Here is a 23,158-nt window from a genome sequence, read left to right on the forward strand (position 1 = left end):
GATCCCTCCTACCCTGATGCTTCCGTCTTCACGCCTGTTCCCAGTTTCCTGGTGTGTGTGTCTGTGTGTGTGTCTGGAGATTGTAGGTGGCTGTAAACTTTTTGACACTCCACCATCGAGAAGTGGAATCTCTCTCCCCTCCTCTTGAACCTGGGCTGGCCTCTGACTTCTTTGACTAGGAATGCCAGAGAAGTGACGCCATGCTGGCTCTGGGCCTAGCCTTTAAGATACTCTTCGAACTCTTGGTCTTAAAGCCCTGAGCCCACCATGTAAGAAGTCCAAGGATCCTGCTGGAGAAATGTGTGTGGAGACCCTGAAATGACAGGAGAGGGAGAAGGGTCCTGTGGAGCCCAGCGTCCAGGTATCCCCACCAAGGCACCTAGCATGTCATCCAAGCTGTTTGGACCCTGGAAGTCAACTGAATACATTGAGTGACCCCAGTGGACACCACATAGAGCAGAGGACTTGCCCAGCTGGGTCCTGCTTGTGTTCCTGACCCTCAGAATCATGAGCTGTAATAACCACGCATCAGGGTAGGAGGGATCCCTTCATCCTATTGGCAGGGTTTTAAGCCATTAAGTTGGGGGATTAACCAGAGCAGTATCTTTCCAAAGATACTCTGTGAGTCACAGATTTTGGGCGGAGTTATCTCTGCCTAGCAACAGGACCTGATAGAAAGTGTACGCACTAATGCTGTAGTGTAATCCCAAGGAAGGAAGAATGATGGCAAGAGGGAGGTGAGGCAGAGAAGGAGAAGAAGCAAATGCAAGGTGGTACTGCTGACTGAGTGGGCCGCAGCTTGATAGAAACACAGCTCGTCCGATGGGACACCTCTAGAGAGATTCGGGGGACTTACTGCATCTCAGAATGTCCGTCATGAGGGAGGAAGTGTGAGTCATTGTTCTGCCGACTCCCTCCTGCTGCCTGTGTTTTATTGGTCAAAGTTTGCCCTACCCTGTACTTCTGACCTGGCCCACCCAGCCCCTCCTGGCAGCCCTTGATGAGGATGGGGGAGGCCAGCCCTTGCCCCCACACATGGTAGACAGGGTAATTTTTGATTGGATGCCAGACACAATGAGTTTTACCCTGTTGGCTGCTGGATATTTTTGTGCCTCTCACTGTCCTAGATGCTGAGGATCTGGCATTGAACAAAACAAACATCCCCACCTTTGTTGAAGTTTTGTGCTAGCGTGGGGAGACAATGAGTAAACAGCAAGCATAATTCGGTTTTGCTGTTACATACATATCTTTATGAATACTTATCCCAAGCAGCCATCATTTTTAGCAGTTGCATGATATTTGATTGAATGGCTATATCACTGTTTAATGGTGCATTTCCCTACTGATGGTTCCTCAGATTACTTTCTCCAGTTGGAACCATCAAAAAGCCGAGAGTCTTAGGATTCTAAGTTCACCAAACAGAGGTTGAGAGTTAATTCTGAAGTCTACTGGGGGAGCAGCCACTCCTACAGCTGGGTCCAAAGATTGCTCTTTCTTGACCTGAGAACTGGAACTGCCTGGATTGAACTGTCCTACCAGATATGCCCCTGGCTAGACAAAGAGATGGTGGAAGATTTTAGGATGGCATGAAGGACCTTAGATACTCCCTTCCAGAAAGTCTTCAGCAACTTGACTAAAACCTTTGTTCCAGCATCTAGTATCTCTTGAATCTATAATTTCTCCTCTGTTCCCATGCCTCTATATTCATTTGGGCTCTATTTTGCTGGCTGGCTTTGAGTTGAACCCTTTGTCTCCTATTCCATCAGTCTCCAGGCTCAGATAATAATTATGCTGTTTGCATTGGAGGATGTGGTAGGCCCTGTTGGTGCCTTGCCCATAAACCCTGGAAGCTCACTCTTCATACCACGAGTACCTGCAACAGTGCCTGGGCTTTCTCCCACAGGCCTTTGTGGGGCAGGCTGGTAGTGCAGGGAGATGCACATGCAGGAGAGTCTACCCCAACCAGTGGGGCTGGTTGTCTTGCCTTCCTCACCTCTAAGCTGAGGCATACTCTGTGCTGGCTCCCAGAAGTCCCTGGTGGGACTGAGCTCCACTTGTCTACATTAAGCTGCTCAACACGCCCTGGATTGGCTTCCCTGTCTCGATTCTCCTCTGTCATGCCAGTGTTTCCTGGGATCACTTCCTAGATGAACCCACTTGCCTCCAAATCCTTCTCTTAGGATCTGCTTCTGGGGAAACCTCCCTGAAACAGTGAAGAATACGAGGAGCCATGAAGGTATATATAACACAGGAGTATCCAACGTAGTGTTGACAAGTGGTGAAACCTGATTTCCCTGAGCCAGTGACTTTGTTAAGCCGAGACCTGAGGGATGAGTAAGAATTATCTAAGCAAAGCAGGCACGGGGAGAATCACATGGGAAAAATGTGCCAGGTCTAGGGAACAGCATGTGTGAAGGTCCTGGGGCAGGAGTGCTCGTATGGCCAGAGTGCAGACAGTAAGGCCCAGTGTGGCAGCTCTGTTGGGAGGATGTCTGGCCTGCAGGTGAACTTGGGTCTCTGCTTTTACATGTCTTTCTCCTTCATTTTGGTTCTCTGTCTATACACTTTTTTGAACCCCACTATGGTCTGGCTTCATTTAAATGCATCTGAAATGAAATCTCTAATGTTAACAGTGTTGTCATTTGCAAAGTCCTCATTTCTCTTTGGTTCTTTTTCACAGAACGCTATCTATGAATTTCTGGGGAGGATATGAGGATTGTGATTGTTTTGATTGTTTTTTTTTTTTGTATGACCACATTATGTTAATTTCCTCATTGTCTTAGGGTATGAGAACATAAAAGCAATAACTCATTTATATGAAGACTGAATGTGCTGAGAGGTTGTCATGGAAACCGGGGGAAATATTCACATTGGCTTGAGTAAATTGAATAACCCCTGTTAAAAGATTGAACACAGAACTTACTTACCCAATTGTGTGGTGTGTGGAAAAGATGAGAAAACCAACAAGATAAGTGAGTTTTTTTTTTTTTTTTGTGGTAAGAAGAGAGGTGAGGATGAAGAGGATGAGTGAGTGCTAGGGACGTGTTATCTTTATTTAAAGAGTTATTCCCCTATTTTTGTTGCTAAGTGGGAGTGGGGTCGTGGGGCGGTAGGGGGAGGGAAATGGTCTGATGAGCTTGCTCCCAGGAAGGATGAGCGGGTGGTGTTCCCTGACTCCCGAGGCCAGAGCCCTGTGTGCATTTCCCCCTTGGAGCATCGTCCGAAGAGTCTTGGTCAGAGCAGTTGAACAGACATGATCATTTTCAGCATTTTCCCTTTGCCTTCATTAGGGCTGTTTACTGAGTTTCAAGGTGACTTTGAAAAAAGGACTGTTGCTTTTTATTTTTTTAAAGCAAAATGCTTCAGCTCTTCCTAAATAACTGCTAAAAGAAAGGACATGGAGGACACATGAGCTACAGAGTTGTGGAGGGGCACCATTCTTGCTTGTGATCGTAGCAGTAGGCAGGGCTCAGGGAGCCCTCTGAGTCTGGGGAGCAGCCTCCTGCACGTAGTTATGTACCCAGGTTGGGGAGGGGGTTTGACAGTTGCTACTTGAGGGTTTTCTTGGGCCAGCTAAGAGATCAGGTCCCAGGCTCCGGAAGGCACTGACGGTGGTTCTTCGGGGCCACCTTGTTGTTGCATCTGGAGGTCTCACTCTGTGAGATGCTTTTGAGGGGCAGGTTTGTGAGCAGCAACTTCCACCCCCAAGCACCACAGTCCTACCCTCTCACTATATTTCTTCCTTCTCACAGTCCGCTCCTCCACCGTTTCTGGGAGCAGGTAATGCAGAGCGCCACTGTGGTAGGTTGATTGCAAAATACCTCCCAATGATTTCCCTGCCTGGATTCACACTGTCTGAGTCTGTGAGGGCTGCTGTCGTGAATTACCACAGACTCGGTGGCTTAAAACAACAGAAACTGACTTCTTGTTGTGTCCTCACATGGTGGAAAGAGGGCGAGAGAGCTCTCTGGGTCCCTTTTTTCAGTTATTTATGTATATTTTTAATAAAAATCATATGTATTTAAGGAGTGTGACATGATTTGATATACATATACATAGTGGAATGATTATTATTGTCAAGCTCATTAACACACCATCTCCTCCCATAGTTACCAATTTTGTGTGTGTGATGAGTGCACCTGAAATCTGTTCTATTCCATTAACAAATTTCCAGTGTTCAATGCAGTATTATTAACTGTCGTCATCATGCTGTACATTAGATCAATAGAACTACATAACTACAACTTTGTACTCTTTGACCGACATGTCCCATCTCCGCATTTCCCCCACCCTCCCCGCACCTGGTAACCAAAAGCTTTCGAAAATGGTGCCATACATTTGATATTCACAAGGGATCCTCCTCTAGTATCATCTCTGTTTGATGAGTGGGGGAAACAGAAGCCCAGAGAGACAAAGTGATTTGCTTAGGGTTGTGCAGCTCGGATATGGCAGAATCAGAATGAGAACCCAGATCTCCTGGTTCCTCATGTAGGACTTTTTCTTCTGTCTCAGGCAGCCCTTGCAATTCACCTTCCCTGGGGGGAGAGGTCCCCGGTATACCGACCTGTTCTGAGTAAAACTTACCAAAGCTCCACGTGGCATTTACTGCAGGAACATTTATTTATTTATTTTATTTTTATTGTTATGTTAATCACCATACATGACATCATTAGTTTTTGATGTAGTGTTCCATGATTCATTGTTTGTGCATAACACCCAGTGCTCCATGCAGAACGTGCCCTCTTTAATACCCATCACCAGGCTAACCCATCCTCCCACCCCCCTCCCCTCTAGAACCCTCAGTTTGTTTTTCAGAGTCCATCGTCTCCCATGGTTCGTCTACCCCTCCGATTTCCCCCCCTTCATTCTTCCCCTCCTGCTATCTTCTTCTTCTTTTTTTTTTTTTAACATATAATGTATTATTTGCTTCAGAGGTACAGATCTGTGATTCAACAGTCTTGCACACTTCACAGCGCTCACCATAGCACATACCCTCCCCAATGTCTATCACCCAGCCACCCCATCTCTCCCACCCCCCCCACTCCAGCAACCCTCAGTTTGTTTCCTGAGATTAAGAATTCCTCATATCAGTGAGGTCATATGATACATGTCTTTCTCTGATTGACTTATTTTGCTCAGCATAACACCCTCCAGTTCCATCCATGTTGTTGCAAAAGGCGAGATCTCATTCCTTTGGATGGCTGCATAATATTCCATTGTATATATATACCACATCTTCTTTATCCATTCATCTGTCAATGAACATCTTGGCTCTTTCCACAGTTTGGCTATTGTGGACATTGTGCAGGAACATTTAATTAGGAAAAAATTAGAAAGACCCTGAATGTCCAACTAAAGGGGAATGGCTAATACTTATGATCCTTCTATACAATGGAATCTTATGGTTTATAAATAATACGCTTCAAGCATAATAAGACAGCACTCATATTGTAATATAAAATGGGGAAAGAAAGCAAGGCAACAACCATGTAAATTCAATGCATGAAATAAAAAAAGAAAATGCACAGAAAATAATAACATGATAAAAAAAAAAGAAAGTCACAATGAGTCTCTAGATAGTATGTCAGTTCAGGTCCTCTGAGAAGGCAAAACAGGAATTAACTGTGCAAGAAATTTATTGGAGAAATGTCAATTTATTGAAGATGGTACTAGCCGAGGACAGGGGAGAGGGAGTGGGGGTAGGCAGGGAGAGAACCTTCAGGCCAGCATGCACGTTTGACACCTATGAAAGGAGAGGAGGAGGGAAGGGGCTTCTGCACAGTTCTGAGAAAGTATCAGTCAGGCCAATTCCTAGGCATTTCCCGAGACAAAGTTGCCTGTTGGACAAATTCAGCACTGGAATAGAATAGCCTGGTTCTAGCTCTCCAGCTGTGCTCTGTCACCGGCTCGGAAAAGCCCTGGGAAGGTGACCTGGCACGACCACCATGGTGGGTCCACAGGTGCAGCAGCTGGAGACTGTTGGTCAGCTTAGCTGCCGAGAGTTAAGTCCCCGGAGGGAAGATCTGAGCAGGGAAACTCCGAGGCTGGTGCATTATTACGGCAGAAGCATTTGGTGAAGGCACATCACGGTGGTCTTGAGAAGCTTGTCTTTGAGCTGACACTCTCCCCACATACAGGCTTGCCTCATTAGCACCCATCGTTTCCTGTTCTTGTGGCCCACAGCGTGCTCAGTGATTTGGACAGAAGGGGTCTGCCCATCCAGCTCCCCACAACAGGAAATTGTAACAGCTGCCACAAAATGAATGGAAGGACTTTGCCAAGTCAATCTTCTCTGATTTACTGCTTGTCCCATATCCATTTTGGAAGGGACACTTAGTAGTATTGAATGGTCTAATGGTTTTAGAAAATGATTTTTGGTGAGCACGCCTGCCGAGGAAGGTAATTAAGGTCAGGAATGGGGCCTTGAATCCCCTTCCTGTGGTTTTGAGGTCTCTCTAAATACTCTATGGTTCACAGCTCCATGAAGGAAAGAACGCGCTGACCACTGAATATCCTTACCTCAGCCAATGCCTGGCTCTCAGGAAGTACTCAAGACATTGTTTATTAAATTCAAAGAAGGGTTAAAAAGGAAAGGAAACGATATATAGAGTCCGTGTACCTCTTAGTGAACATTGAGAGTCTGTTGAACTTGGTCCTGCTCAACACTCTCCCTGCTCACCTGCACCCCCAACAAGGCTTGTGATGGTTCATTTTATGCGTCAGCCTGACTGGGCCACAGGGTACCCAGATCAAACATTATTCTCGTGTGTCTGTGAAGGTGTTTCCAGATGAGATTAGCGTTTGAATCAGTGGACTCAGCAAAGTAAATCCCCCTCCCCAGCATGGGTGGTCCTCATCCAATCTTTGGAGGGCTTGAACAGCACAGAAGGTGGAGGAAGGCTGCCTCACTGCTTGAGCCAGCACATAGCAGCTCGTCTTGTACCCCTGGACTGGGATTTACACTGTCAGCTCCCCTGGTTCTCAGGCCTTCGGACTCAGACAGAATCACACCGCTGGCCTTCCTGGGTCGCCAGCTTACAGATGGCGGATTGTGGGACTTCTCAGTGTCCGTAACAGTGTGAGCCAGTTCTTCAGAATCTCTCTCTCACTCTCTTGGGAGATTATGATGAGGAATTGTATAATTGCAATACATGTATAATATTGGTTCTAGTTCTCTGGAGAACTCTCACTGATACAAGGCTCTAGAAAATTTATTTCTTCACCGCCTTCCTCTTGTACCCTATCACCTTGTCATTTTTTTGGAATCTAATGTCAATAGCTTTTGATCTCCAGCCCAACTTGGCCGTACCTTCTAGAGTTTGGTAGTTTTTAATTTATTCCACCTTCCCTGGGCATCAAAACCTCCAGGCAGAGTTCTTGGTATGGAACTATGAAAAAGATAATGTTTAGGTCATCTGCTTCTGCCTAAAAAACAAAACAAAACAAAACAAAAAAACCCTGACCTGCTCACATACTAGCTGGAAACAAATATTTGGTATTATCACTCATGACTCTGTGTTGACTGGGAAGTAGGTGTTTCTCATTTCACATCTCTCCGGCAGTTGCAGTCAGATAGTGGCTGGGGGTGGAGACCTCTGAGGTCTTGAGTGGGCTGGCCAGCCCGGATGGTTCAGGCACATGTCTGGCAGTTGATGTTGGCTGTAGGCTGGGAGCTCAGTTGGCACTGTTGCCTGGGGCACTTTCATGTGGCCTCATCACGCACTTTGGATTTCTCATAGGATAGTGGCTGGGTTCCAAGAGTGAGCATTCCCAGAGATAGGAAGTAGCCGCTCTTAACACCTGGATCCGAAACTGGAACGGTGTGATTTCCACTATATACTATAGCTCAAAGCAATCACAGAATTCACACGTCAAGGGAGAGGATGTAGATCCCATCTTTTACTAGGAGTAGTGTCCAAATGTGTGGCTCTTTGGAAGTGGCTAGAGATAGCCTCAGCTGTTGAGGAGTGCAGAGTTAATATAGAGATAGTGATGCTAATATAGAGATGGTGATAGTAATATAGAGACAGTGGTGATAGTGACAAAGTTAAGAAACAGCAGGCTGAACAGGAGCCACCCAAAGATAGCAGGTTATAATCCCTGGAACCTGTAAATGTTACCTTGTGAGGAAAAAGAGCCCGCAGGTGTGATTGAGTTAAGAATCTTGAAATGGGGAGATTATTCCAGATAATCGGAGTGGGCCGTTAATCCATTCATGGGTGTCCTTATAAGAGAAAGGCAGAGGGAGATTGCACACACAGACAGGAGCAGGCAGTATGAAGACCGAGACTGCTGTGATGCAGCCACAAGCAAAGGAATGCCCACAGCCACCAGAAGCTGGAAGAGGGAAAGAACAATTTCTCCCTGGGGCTCCTGGGGACATAGCCCCACTGACACCTTGATTTCAGCTCAGTGAAACTGACTTCAGCCTTTTGGACTCCGGGGAACTGGGAAAGAATAAATTTCTGTTGTTTTAAGCCACTGAGTTTGCTGTGATTTCTTAAAGCAGCCTCTGGAAACTAAAAGAAAACCAGACAATGACAAGAGAGCTTGAAGAGTGTTATGGAAGAGAGAGGTGCGTAGGTGTGACCTGAGACCCAGCCCAGTGGGCCCAGAAGAGGGCAGGAAATGCTTTTTCAAGACATGATTCCTCTTCATCCCTAGGAAGTACGGCATAGGGCTGGGGTGGATGATTTCTGGGGCCATACTTTTCTGTTTGCATCTCGACTCTGCCACTCACTAGATGCATTTTTAGGTTGTTGTGAAGTTTCAACTAGTAGATTGAAACTTGTAAATGCTGGGAATATAGCCAGCAAGCACTTTAAAAAAGTTGCTTGTTGTTACCGTTATTCACTCTGTGATTTGGTGAAGGATATTGTTCTTCTGGTGTAGAAGTTGGTTCCTCTTTTAGCCATGATCTCTGTCTCTTTCTAGCTACTTTTTGTGGTGATCAAGTCTGATTATTTCACTGTCTTTGTATCTAACACACTGCCCAGTTCACTGCCAAGGTGCTCTGTCCTGTCCAAGAGAACCAAACAATGACCACCCAGGGGGCCAAGACTTAGGGCATGCTCCTTGTCTATTTTCCTAGTATTCTAGGTTTTATCTCTGCATGGAGTTAAATTCTCAGGACTCTAGGTACCAGATCTTCAGGAAATCCTCTACTGAGCACAAGCAATATTCCTTGACTTTTTATCTCCTGTAGTGAAGTAGGACATATGTACAGTAAAGTGTACAAACCCTAAGTGTATAGCTTAATAGATTTTGGCATAGGTGTAAAACTGTGTAACCACCATGTAGATCTAGAACATTTTAAGTACCCCAGGAAGCTCACTTAAGCCCCTTTCCAGTGAATATCTCTCAAAAGATAACTATGATTCTGACTTCATTTCTTGGATCTGCTTATTCTTGAACTGCATGTAAATGAAGTCATACTCTGTGCACTTTTGTGTGTGTGTCTGGCTTCTTTTGTGCAAAGTTATGTCTGAGGTTCATTCATTTCTTGTGCATAGCCCTGCTTCATTTTTTAACAGTGTATCATTCCACTGTGTGAACAAACCACAGTTCACGGTCGTTTGGGCTATTTTCAGTTTGTGGCAATTACTAATAAAGCTGCTACAAATATTCTTATATGAAACCTGTTGGTGGCTGTATGCACTAATTTCTGTTACATATATATACTCAGAAGTGAAAGTTGCTAGGTTACAGGGAATACATATATTCAGCTTTAGTAGGGATAGCCAAATGGTTTTCCAAGGTGGTTATACCAATCGATACTTCCATGAGCAATGTGTGAAAGTTCCAATCACCCTATTTCATTGTCGACATTTGTTATTGATATCCAGTTGACCCTGCAACACCTATTTGAAAAGACCATCTTTCCTCACTGAATCACAATGCTGTCTTTTTCACACATTTTCTGGACTTCCTCTTCTGTTCCACTGTTTCCCCTTGTGCCATTTGACCGTGAGTTATTTAAGCTTTACGATAAATGTCGTTATTTGGTAGTATAAGTCTGTACCTTTGTGTTCCTCCAAGATGGGCCTTGGCTCTTTTTGGTTCTTAGCATCTTCATATTAATTTTAGAGTCATTTTGTCAATTCCTCTAAAAATCCTGCTGGAATTTTGAGCGGGATGGCATTGATTCTATAGATAACTGTGGAGAATTTCCTTCTTAACAATATTGAGTTTTCCAATTAATGAACTCTCTGTTACTTGTGGCCATTTATTTCAGTCTTTAATCTCTCAGAAGTCTTTTGTACTTTATAGTACCTGACCTGGCTATTCCCTGTTTTTTTCTTTTTTGATCAAGTGGTAAGATTAATGGATGGACATGAGCTTTATGAACTGTAAAATGCTGTACCCATTATCAACCAGGGAAGAACACATTTGTATTTGATTTTAATAAAGTCACCTTCACATCCCCCTTTAGTTTGCACTGACGGCTCTGAGTTACGTAATCAAGCTATCTAAACCCTCTAAGATCTCCCCTGAATATCAAGTAACTCTGGGCGTGTTCTGCACCATTCTTATGTTCAGCATGGCCCTTTCTACTTTATCTTTCTTTTGGAAAGTTGCTGTCCATTGTTCACATCTGTTGACCTATGCATTTGTATATTGAAACAGCATTTACTGAACACCTGCTGTTAGGTATGTGTTAGTTGTCTACCCAATAGCCTTTTCTCATTCTTTGCTGAGAGGACCCTAATTTTGTTCATGTGCCAGTTTTTTGTATGCCCAGAGAAGATGGGCTCCTTCCTTCCCCATACCCCAGGGCCTGGGCCTCAATTGGCCTAATCCAGGCATGCTTAACCCACCGGTTTTTAGCAGTGACTCATTTGGCATTGGCATGTTCTCTCTTCTTGGCAATGAGCTGTAAGGATCAGAACTCTGAATGCTCTGACATTATTGAATTGACCTGCCTGGACCACCTGGGCTTTTTGTGGAAGGTATAATAAACCTGTGTCATTTAAATCACTTTTAGTTCAACGGTCAGTTACTTGCAGCCAAAAGGACCCCAACCAACTGTCTTATTTTGGGTTCTCATGGAAGCAGACTCTGAGGCAAGGAAGGATTTGAGTGGAAATAGTCTGTTAAAATATCTAGAGAAGAGGGGATGAGGGGACAGGCTGGGAAGGGAAGGGAGCTGAAAACTAGTATATTAACACGTTTGTTACCACTGTGGGGATCACAGAGTTTAATCTCTCTGGTTAACTCTGGCAAATGGCCTAGAGCAGGGGTTTGCAAACTATGGCCCATGGCAGATCTGGCTTGCCATCTGTTTTTGTAAAGTTGCGTTGGAATACATTCACACCAGTTCATGCCTGTATTGTGTGTGGTTGCTTTTGCACTACAGCGGCAGAGTTGAGTGCTGTGAGAGCGTATGGCCCTACTGTCTGGTCCACCACACAAAAAGTTTGCTGACCCCAGGGTAGGACATGCACTCCAGAGGTACCTCACCTGAGGAGTGAAGGAGCCTTCAGTCAGTCACCCGTTGAATCCTACCCCCAGGGGTGTATTAATTCCCCAGTGCTTCTGACCTGCCCTGTGCACAGGCAGAGTGGGCCCGGGCCACCATCAGTGGGTTCTGCTCCAAGCTAAGAGATGCACATACCAGCTGTTGGCAACTGGGCAAGTGTAGACACTAATGGTAAGGTTCAGGGTGGACTGTGCACTGACAGGACCACCACACCAATGCACAGGCGTCCAGACATGGCTGAGAAATGCTCCTGACCTCCAGCGCCACATGGTTCCAGTGCAAGGTTGGAAACTGCCGAACATTTTATAATGAAGGAGAGTAACCTGGATGTCAGCTGTGATTTATTTGACCCTCAAAGACCTAGGTAAAATTTATTCTAGCTAATTCCTGCTAATTCAGGGAGGGGCTTCTTCTCAGGGTCTCATCTGCCTCTTGCTCTGGTACTCCCCATGCTGTCTGTTTCACCCCACATGCGCCCCAAGTGCAGAACTTGGCCTCTTGCCCAATGCTTACCGGAAACCTACTCGCAGATTCTGAGCTCATGGGACTCCACTAAAGACTGGCACATGCAGGCTTCTAGATCCTTCTTTTCTCTCCCCAACTATGCCCCTCCCTCCTTTCTTATGGGGCTCCAAAACCTTTACTCTTCCTTTACTCTTTTTTTTTTTTTTTAAGTAGGCTCCACATCCAGTATGGAGCCCAATGCGGGGCCTGAACTCACCACCTGAGCCAAGATCAAGAGTCAGACGCTCAATCGACTGAGCCATCCAGGTGCCCCAAAACCTTTAGTCTTTTATTACACAGGCTATCTCTTTCCATGTCCACCTCCCAGTTTCCTTTCCCCAATACTCCTAGGGTCTCAGCAGAGCAAGGGACTCACTTTTGATAGAGTTTAAAAAAGGGCGCCACTAAGCAAAACTATTTTTTATGTTTTTCCTCTAGACAAAAACATGCTTCTTATTTGCAGTTATCGGGTGAGGCCCCCTTTGGAAACATTTTCCTGCATTCTGTGATTCCTCTAAGTTTTATCTCTTCCTTTGCCAGATGGGTTTCAGGACTCACACAGTCAAGTGAGTGGAGTACAGTTTTGGCATGCTCTCCTTCTGTTTTGCTTTCTGAAACAGAGACCGTGTGTCTCACCCAGTACGATGTTAGATCTGTATAGTAGGATGCTATTACATTGGGTCAGCTCCTGGGAAGTACTGTCTGTCTTGTTTTCATGACAGCTGACTAAATTGGCATCTAAATGCAGTCTAGAAAGTTCCTCTCTCTCTCTATATAAAAATTCCCAAGAGTTTAGGTCTTTGCTTTACTTTTTTTTTCTTGAGAGGGATGGGGTGGGTGGGGAAGTAGTTGGAGTGCAAGTGAAAAGTGATTAATACTAAGAAACTGGAATCAGGTTCAGCAAATTCTATAACGTGAATCGTGCTTGGAAAATCAAAACCAGTGCCCAGACTGGGAACCTGGTTCTTCCTCTTCCTTGAGGAAAATCCTAGGTCAGTTGCATCCCCTATATGTAAGTGGAAAGTTCAGGAATCTGAATTTGGTTTTATAAAAATTGTTCTTTTTTATTCTTTTCAAATGATTTGATTTTTTGTTGTTGCTATAAAGTCTTTTTTTTTTTATTATGTTATGTTAGTCACCATGCAGTACATCTTTAGTTTTTGATGTAGTGTTCCATGATTCGTTGTTTGCGTATAACACCCAGTGCTCCATGCAATACGTGCCCTCCTTAATACCCATCACGGGGCTCACCCATCCCCTCAACCCCCCTCCCCCCTGAAACCATCAGTTTGTTTCCCAGAGTCCATAGTCTCTCATGATTCATCTCCCCCTCTGATTACCCCCCTTCATTTTTCCCTTCCTTCTCCTAACGTCCTCCATGCTATTCCTTATGTTCCACAAATAAGTGAAACCATATGATAATTGACTTTCTCTGCATGACTTATTTCACTTAGCAAAATCTCCTCCAGTTCCATCCATGTTAATGCAAAAGTTGGGTATTCATCCTTTCTGATGGCTGAGTAATAGTCCATTGTATATATGGACCACATCTTTATCCATTTGTCTATTGAAGGGCATCTTGGCTCTTTCCACATTTGGCTATTGCAGACATTGCTGCTATGAACATTGGAGTGCATGTGCCCCTTCTTTTCACTACATGTGAGTCTTTAGGGTAAATGCCCAGTTGTGCAATTACTGGGTCATAGGGTAGCTCTATTTTTAACTTTTTGAGGAACCTCCACACTGTTTTCCAAAGTGGCTGTACCAACTTGCATTCCCACCAACAGCATAAGAGAGTTCCCCTTTCTCCACAACCTCTCCAACATTTGTTGTTTCTTGCCTTGTCAATTTTTGCCATTCTAACTGGTGTAAGGTGGTATCTCAGTGTGGTTTTGATTTGAATTTCCCTGATGGCTAATGATGATGAACATTTTTTCATGTGTCTGTTAGCCATTTGTATGTCTTCTTTGAGGAAGTGTCTATTCATGTCTTCTGCCCATTTTTTGACTTGATTCTTTGTTTTGGGTGTTGAGTTTGAGAAGTTCTTTATAGATCTTGGATACCAGCCCTTTATCTATAGTGTCATTTGCAAATATCTTCTCCCATTCCGTGGGTTGCCTCTTTGTTTTGTTGACTGTTTCCTTTGCTGTGCAGAAGCTTTTTATCTTGATGAGGTCCCAAAAGTTCATTTTCGCTTTTGTTTCACTAGCCTTTGGAGATGTATCTTGAAAGAAGTTGCTGTGGCCGATGTGGAAGAGGTTACTGCCTATGTTCTCCTCTAGTATTTTGATGGATTCCTGTCTCACATTGAGGTCTTTCATCCATTTTGAGTTTATCTTTGTGTATGGTGTTAGAGAATGGTCGAGTTTCATTCTTCTGTATATAGCTGCCCAATTTTCCCAGCACCATTTATTGAAGAGACTGTTTTTTTCTTAGCTCATTTAGATGTAAAAATGGAAAGGTTAGAAAATTTAAATATTTTGAGTATTTTTATATTAATTTCCATGAAGTCCCTTAACCCTCTCAGTCTGGTGTCAGAGTTTTGTCTTTCAACCCATCTTGTGTGTCTGCTGTACTTATTCCGCATTTAAAATGAGAGATTACTTTTGGTTGGAATTTTTAGGTTTTAGAAAGGAATTTCTCTCTCGTTTTAAGTCAGAGACTCAAAGAAGATCTCTTGTAGGATTTTATAACTATTATATAACTATTATGGAACTATTAAAACAGTGGATCCAGGAACCTGAGTTCATTTTATTTTATTTTTTGTTATTTCCAGCATTATTGAGATAGAATTGACAAATAACATTGTGTAAGTTTAAGGTGTACAATGGGATGATTTGGTATCCTGTGTCTTGAGAAATGACTAGCACAGTTACGTTAGTTAACATATCTACGGCTTTACATAGTGGCCTGTGTGTGTGTGCGCGTGTGTGCTGTCAGCATTTAAGGTCTACTCTCATAGCAACTTTCAAGTGTTCAATATTGTATTATTAACTCAGTCATCGTGCTGTACATTAGATCTCCATCATGTACTCATAACTGGAAGTTTGTACCCTTTGACCCATATCTCCCCATTTCTACCACCTCCCAGTCCCTGGTAACTACCATTTTACTGCTGTGTGAGTTCAACTTTTTTAGATTCTACATTTAAGTGAGATCATACAGTATTTGCCTTTCTCTGACTTGTTTTACCTGTAATTTTATCCATGTTGTTGTAAAAGGAAGAATTCCCTTTTTGTGTGGCTAAATAATATTCCATCAAGTGCATGTGTGTGTGTTTGTGCATATCACATCTTCTTTATCCATCTGTCAGTGGACACTTAGATTGGGTCCATATCTTGGCCATTGTGATTAATGCTGCAATGAACATAGGGATGCTGCTGATATCTCTTTGAGATCATAGCTTCATTCAGGAACCTGAGTTTAAAACATACCTCAGGCAGGACTGACTACAATTTGCAGGACCCAGGGCAAAATGGAAACGTGGGGCTCCTTGTTAAAAAAAAGTAATAGGAATTTCAGGACACCAGGAGCAGGCCCTCTAAGCCTCTGTACGTAGGCTGTATGCCCATGGAACTGGACCTGACCTCAGGAAACTGCCTTGTGATCCATGTTTTCAAAACCTCTACCTCAGGTTCTCTGGCTGTGACATGGACGTGAATGAAGGGGTTATAACTGGCATCAAGTGTGGAATTTGGTTTTGTTGCTTATGTGAATACAGCATGGAAGGTTTTTCGAATGGCATTTATCCAACTCTTGTTATGTATTTGCACATTACTACACACGGGTGTTTTTGTTCCCCAGGGAACATTTGGCAGTATCTGGAGCACTTTTGGTTGATACGGCTGGGGTGGCTGCTGCTAGCAAACCTGTGGGTAGAGCCCAGGGATACCCCTGAACATCCTACAGTTACAGGAGAGCCCCCCCACCCCCACAACAGAGAATTACCTGTCCCCAAATGTCAGTAGGGTCAAGGTTGAGAAACTGCTATACATTACATCTTGGGCTTGTACCCACTCTCTGGATGTGAAATCAGAGGCATAGCAGAGGCTAAGCACTTTCATTTATTATTTCTTTCTATTAAAAAAAATTCGTCTTGTTCCAGGAAGGAACCAGTCAGTAGAATTTCTAAAGATACATACAGTGTAAAATAAAAATAACTAGGAAGTCAGTAGAAATGTGTTTTCAAGGACACTGTAGACTGAGGAGAGATATTCAGGCTTAAGTTTGCCCAGTGAAGTTAGCACTTGTGCACCGGGCCAAGTCAACATCCTTTTAGTGGTGTCTTGTCTCCTTCCTAATTTAGAAAAGGCAGACCCACCTGCTGTCATGAAAAATACCTTCTCGAAGCTACCGGGTAATTGGGTGATATTTCTGGATTTGTCTCCCTGTCTAATGTACATCAGTTAAACTTTTGACTCTTCCGTGCTTTCTGGAGAAAGTAATAATCGGAAACTAAATCGACTTGGTTTTTTTTCCTCCCCCTTTGCCCCGTATTTGTAAAGATTAATCTTCAGTATCTATGAGTGCTGGGTGATTTGCAGAAACTGCAGCCGCTTTATCAATATCAACCTGGCCCCCACCGATCAAACCCTCATTTAGGTGCTTGCTGCCGGCTTCTGGAAGCAGTCCAGGGACAAGGAAGGAAGGGGAAAGGCTGCTTCAGGAGGCCAGCTTGCCTTGGAGTTTTTGCTGTTTTCTGAGATGATCTTGAACGTCCCTGGGCAGTACAGTCAATTAGGGAGGGGCGTTGAGGTTGGTGCTGTGGGTGGTCACTGTGTGGGAATAAATCCCGACCACAGCAAACTCTAGTTAAGTGGTGTCTGGACTGTCCTGGCTGGATTGTTTCTCTTCTTTCTCTCCCTGCACTATATTCCCTCTGCCTGTATCTGTATCCCTGGGGGGCTTGCAAATGAAGTGACACATCTCCAGTTGGTTGGAGGAGTTCTTTGTGTTTATCTAGGGGTAAAATAAATAAATAAAGATTGCACATATAAATAAGATTGTACTGTATTGCCCTTCTGTGTCTGGCTTATTTCACATAGCATAGTATCCTTCGCGTTTATCCACAGTGTTGCAACTAGCAGGATTTCCTTCTTTTAAAGGCTACATAATATTCCAGCATATGTATACACCACATTTTCCTTATCCATTCATCTACCAGTGGGCATTTAGGTTGTTGGCTCTTGCGAATAATGCTGCAACAGACACGGGAATGCAGGTATCTTTTTGAGATCCTGATTTCAATTCCTTTGGATGAATACCCAGAAGTAGATCTAATGGCAGTGCTATTTTCAATTTTTTGAGGAACCTTTATACTGTTTCCCACACAGTTGGTACCATTTTACATTCCCACCAACAGTGTGCAAGAGTTCCATTTTTTCTACATCATCATCAACACTTACCTTTTCTTTAAAAAAAAAAAAAAATAGCCATTCTAACAGGCATGAAGAGAAATCTCACTGTGGCTTTAATTTGCATTTCCCTGATGATAATGATGTTGAGTACCTTTTCATATACTTGTTGGCCATTTGTATGTCTTCTTTGGAGAAATGTCTGTTCAGGTCCTTTGCCCATTTTAAAAATTTGTGTTTTTGCCATTGAGTTGTATGAATTCCTATATGTTTTGGATTTTAACCAGGTAGATGGTTTGCAAATGTTTTCTTTCATTCTGCAGCTTATCTTTTCATTTTATTGAGTGTTTCATTTGTTCTGCAGAATGGGAAGTGCTGGTCAAAGGGTGTAAAGTTTCAGTTATGAAAGATCAGTATGTTCTGGAGATCGACTCTACAGTGTAGTGTTTCTAGCTAATAATACTGTATTGCACACTTAGCAGTTGCTAAGATAGATCTTATGTTAAGTGTTCTTACTACACACAAAATAATATCGACAATTGTAATAAAGGGGATGAGAGGAAACTTTGGGAGGTGATGGGTATGTCTATGACCTCAATGGTGGCTATGGTTTCACAGGGATGTACTTATCCCCAGATTCCTCGAGTAGTACAAATTAAAAATGTACAGCTTTTTAGATGTCAATCATACCTCCATAAAATGGTCTCACAAAAAATGATACGATGCTTATCATTTTTTGAGCAGCTACTATATATCGCTCACTTTATATAAACTAAGTCTAATTTTTCTTAGTCTGCACTGCTTCTCTAATTTGATTGAGAAAACGCTGCTGGATGGGAGCCCTGTCTACTTTTGCAACCTTATCCTTCACCACCTTCTTGTTATCTACTCCATTCCAGCCACACTGAACTTTCTGTTGCTTGAATTGACCTTGCTCACTTGTACTTTTGGGCCTTTGTACATGCTCTGCTCTGGGCTTAGAGGATTTTACTTTCATTCCTTCAACTCACCAATATCTTGCATGGGGCCAGGGGATTGCCCATGGCTGCAAATATTGGAAAACTCTAACAGTGTGGTTGGGCAGGGTGTCATTTGGCTTGAGCAGTAATAAGCTCAGCATTAGGCAGGCCATGGCTGGTAGAGTGAGTCAGAGATGCCATCCGGGATCCCGGCTCTCTCCTCTTCCTGCTTTGCCATGCAGCTTCCACCCTCATGGCTGCAAAATGGCTGCTTTACCTCCAGGCATCATGTCAGCAGGCATGGATGCTGAGGAAGGACAAAGAGTGTACAGATACACTCTGCCTTGCTTTCTCCGGGTGGAAGTATGTCAAGGGTACTTTTATTCTAGTGGAGGAAGGCAAATAAGAAACAGGAAACAAAATCAATGAGTAAACTGTATGGTACTGTGGAAAGGGACAACCACTGTGGGAAATACAGAGCAGGCAGAGGGGTTTGGGGCATGCAGTTGGGGTGGTGGTAGCCAGGCTTGGTCTTATTGAGATGGGGACATTAGTGTGAAGACTTGAAGGAGAGGAGGGAGCCAGCCAGTGTGTCTGAGGGAAAAGCATTTCCGGGCCAAGGGAATGGGCAGTGCACATGTTCTGAGGCAGGAACCTCCTGTGTTTAAGAATAAGGGAGACTGTGGCTGGAGGAGGGTGAGTGAGGAGGAGTTGCAGGTGATTATGTCATCATGGGAAGAGCATGTTTTGGGGATCAGGAGCTCAGTTTTGGACATATTATGCTTGAGCTCCTCAAGGACATAGCTGACATTTGGAACCCAGGCCTCCCAGCCCTTCCCATTTTGCCACATCTGCTGGCCAGGCAATAAGAAGGCCCAGGGCATAAACCTGCAGGACTGTAGGAGACGGCTTCGTTTTCCATGGACAGACAATGTGGCCGCCACTTAGGATGCAGCAGAAGTGCTTTGGATTGAGTGATTTCACATGTGATGATTGTCTTTGTCATACCCAGTAGCGGAGGCCTGCACATGAGATCATCCTTATGAAGAACAAGGGCATGCTTCGGAGTCAGGCAGAGAACTTGGTTCACATCCTGGCTCTGCTGCTTATTAGCTAAATCACTTTGGGTGAGTGATTTCACCTCTCTGAGCCTCACTTTCTTAATCTGGAAAAAGGAGTTAATAATGGTATCCCTCTATTTAGGGTGTTGGAGAATTAGATGAACTAATGAATACACATGGCTTAGCATGATATAGGTCCATAGGGGCAGTCATGACAGTGGAATGGGAGACCCCAAAGGGAGCCACAGAAAAGGTGGGGCTACTGAAGGAAAGCAAATGTCCTCTCCCATCATCATGGGGGTGATGGGTGCATGGGGAACCGTAGAAGGTCCACATGTCCCTAGGGAGGCCTCATACCCACAGCAACTGAAGAGTGAGCCCAGACTGACTGACTTGCCAGCCTCATAGGACCCAACATCTTCCAGCTGCCAACCTTTGCATGTCATGCCCCTCATTGGAAGTGTCCTTCCTGCTCCTTGATGCCTGGATGTCTATTCCTTTATGACCCAGCTCAGATTTCTCCACTTTAACATGCTTTTTGTTATTGTTACAGTCTATAGAATGCTGTTTTGTCCAGCTCCCTTCTGCACTGCTTGCTGGGACCGGTAGACACACCAGTAGTGAAACTTTTGGGCAAGGGCTGGGGAGGGGGGCCAGGGCATGGACCGCTCATGGGATGATGACAGGGATAACCACAAGATGGCGCTATTGAGCCATCACTGTCAGGTGGGGCACCATACGGCCAACATGGTATTTCTTTGTTTTCATTTTCTTTCTTGATGAGAAATTTGTGACTTCCAAACTGTCCAAGAAGAAATGGAACTGTCTGGTATCCCACAGTTAACACAGGTGTTTTCACATAGCTCTGATAGTCCAGTCACATCAACCACAATTAAAAATTCCACCCCCACATCCAGGGGAATCAGAAGGAGAAAGTTATGTACCTGCCTTCTTGTGAGTAATTTGGTACTTGCTGTTGACACTTGACATCCAAATGCTGCATCCCCCCCACTTTTTTTTTGGATTGTATTTATATCTTGGATTAGAGTGTAAATCTCTTGAGGGCAGGACATGGGATTCCATGCTAACTCAGTAGAAGCTCCATAAAATTTTGTTGAATGTTGTCAGCCTCTCTAGGGTATAAAATCCAAGCAGCCTCTTGGAAAGCTAAAAACACCCCCATGCTTTGAAGCAACTCTGCTCCATTTCCATACCGATAGAAAGGAAAGCAATAAATCCTTTACGGCCAAGAGCCAGTTCTCTTCATTTCCTCCTGGAAATGCTATTGATGGTGGCTGGGGAAGTCATTTGTCTCACTGTCTCTCCCTTGGCAAGGTCTGATTACTCATAACTCTTCCTTATGTTCCCCTAGGGATGCAGGGGGCGGTCTTCAGAGGCCTAGCATGCAGGTGGGGTTTAATGCACCAGAGGAAAATTACAGCGTAAATTAAAGAAGTTGGGTGGCATCATGTGTCCAGGCCTCAGCCCTGTTGTCCCTCATTCCACCTGCAGAGCAGTCCTTGAATAGATTTGTGCGGGCAAACCTTGAAGTCAAGATGCTCTTGCAAAACACCACAACGTTATTGACAGATTTGACTTAAAATAACCAAATTTTGTAATTGATTATGGCCAAGTTAGATACCACATTGTGTTGGATTCTTATACAGACAAGTAGAAGTTGGTGCCAAGACTGAAAGAAAAATCAGTGGGAGAGAAACAGAAATTTGTTTAACAGTTAAAACTTACTTATTTTAAACTTTTTCTATTTTTAGGATTTATTCATTCTTCCAGCCACTCACTCATGCATGTATCTATTTAACAAGGTGTTTTAAAATTATTGTTATATTGTTGTTTATCTTATTTTATTAGTTTATTATTAGAGAGAGCGTGTGCATGCGCAGGGGTGGGGGAGGGGCAGAGAGAGAGGGAGAGAGAATCTTAAGCAGGCTCCATGCTCAGCACAGAGCCTGACTTGGGGCTTGATCCCATGACTCTGAGATCATGACCTGAGCCGAAACCCAGTTTGACACTTAATGGACTGAGCCACCCAGGCACCCCTATTATTGTTTACTTACAGGTATTACACAGCTCAAAATTTGAAAGACAAAGAAGATTTTATATCAAAAGGTAGTGTCCACTTCCACCCTTGTGCCAGCTACTCTCTTCCCTCCTGGGAATGACAACCGCTGTTGATAGTTTCCTAGGTTCCCTTTTAAAAGTAGAGAATACTTGTAAATGCATATCCACCATCTGTTCGTTCATCCATCCATCCACCCATCCATCCATCCACCCCCATCATCCATCCATCCACCCCGCCATCATCCATCCATCCATCCACCCCCCCATCAATCATCCATCCATCCGTACATGCATATAGTTGTTTGTTTGTTTTTTTTTTTTTTCCAGGAATGAGGAAAAGGCAAACATTACTTGATGGCAGACCAGCCTTGTTCCCCTGATCCATTGGAAAAGAGATTTGGAACCACTGTCCTTGCTGTTGAGCCAGCCACTCTAAGGCTGGAGTGTTGGAATGTCAGAGATCTGTCAGTGAAGACTGGGCATTTACAAAACAGCTAGGTGTAGCTATTCAGACTTTATTTTGGTCCAGCCATATGGTCTTGTATCTGATTCCAAGGGACAGGGAAACATTCAGTAAAGGAGCTAAAGGAAAACAAAAGTGAGACAGTGAGGAATGGGTAATTGGAATCAGACATTCTTGGGTCCAGATCCCATTCCTGCCTTCATTAGAGCTATAAAATGATGTTATTTAACTTCTTGGAGTCTCACTTTTCCTATCTGTGAAATGGGGATAAGTATATCATTCTTTGCAGGTTAAAGGCTAGCATAATGCCTAGATGTAGTCAGTGTTCATATGATACTGCCAATAACTTTATTAAGCACATGTGATTACCTTGGTTTTTGCAAGAAACAGATCTTTAGGTTGATGATTTAAGATCTAGTGTAACACAGGGCGCCTGGGTGGCTCAGATGGTTAAGCGTCTGCCTTCAGCTCAGGTCATGATCCCAGGGTCCTGGGACCGAGTCCTGCATCGGGCTCCCTGCTCAGCGGGGAGCCTGCTTCTCCCTCTGCCTCTCTCTGTCTCTGTCTCTTACGAATAAATAAATAAAATCTTAAAAAAAAAAAAATATCTAGTGTAACACAGAGTCAGATGGTTGGCAGCAAAAGGTGCATGGTATAGGGTAGGGACTTGGAATGTGGAATGGAGGGTGGCAGGGGACAGTTGCAGCTTGAGCAGGGATGGGTGTTGAGCTACAAAGCTCCTAGAGCAACAGTAACCTCACTTCTCACTGTGGTAAGGACTTCTGCTCCTGGCAGCATCCCTACATCCCTTGTGGAAAACTTCCTATGCTGTCTCTGGGTAGGGTATTTGTGCTTTTGGCCTGGGTTGTGTCCTCACTCCTTGCAGCCTTGCCTTCCATCTGCCCTCCCTGTTGCATGTGTTGGATCTTTCTAAAATGCTAATGTCACTTTTCACTCCCTTGGTTAGAACTCCCCATCATCTTCAGGATAAATTTGAACTCCTTAGCACACAAAACCTTTGCTATGGACTGAATGCCTCTGTCCCCCTAAAATTCTTGTGTTGAAGCCTAATCATCAGTGTGATGGTTAGGCAGTGGGACCTTTGGGAGGTGATTCTATCATGAGGGTGGAGCCCCCATGAATGGGATTAGTGCCCTTATGAAAGAGGCCCCAGAGCTAGTCCCTGGATCCTTCCACCATGTGAGGACAGATCGAGAAGATGGCCATCTATGAAACCAGGAAGGGGGTTCTCACTAGAC

Source organism: Phoca vitulina, unplaced genomic scaffold (assembly GCF_004348235.1).
Source record: "Phoca vitulina isolate PV1807 unplaced genomic scaffold, GSC_HSeal_1.0 scaffold66, whole genome shotgun sequence".
NCBI classification, from domain to species: domain Eukaryota; kingdom Metazoa; phylum Chordata; class Mammalia; order Carnivora; family Phocidae; genus Phoca; species Phoca vitulina.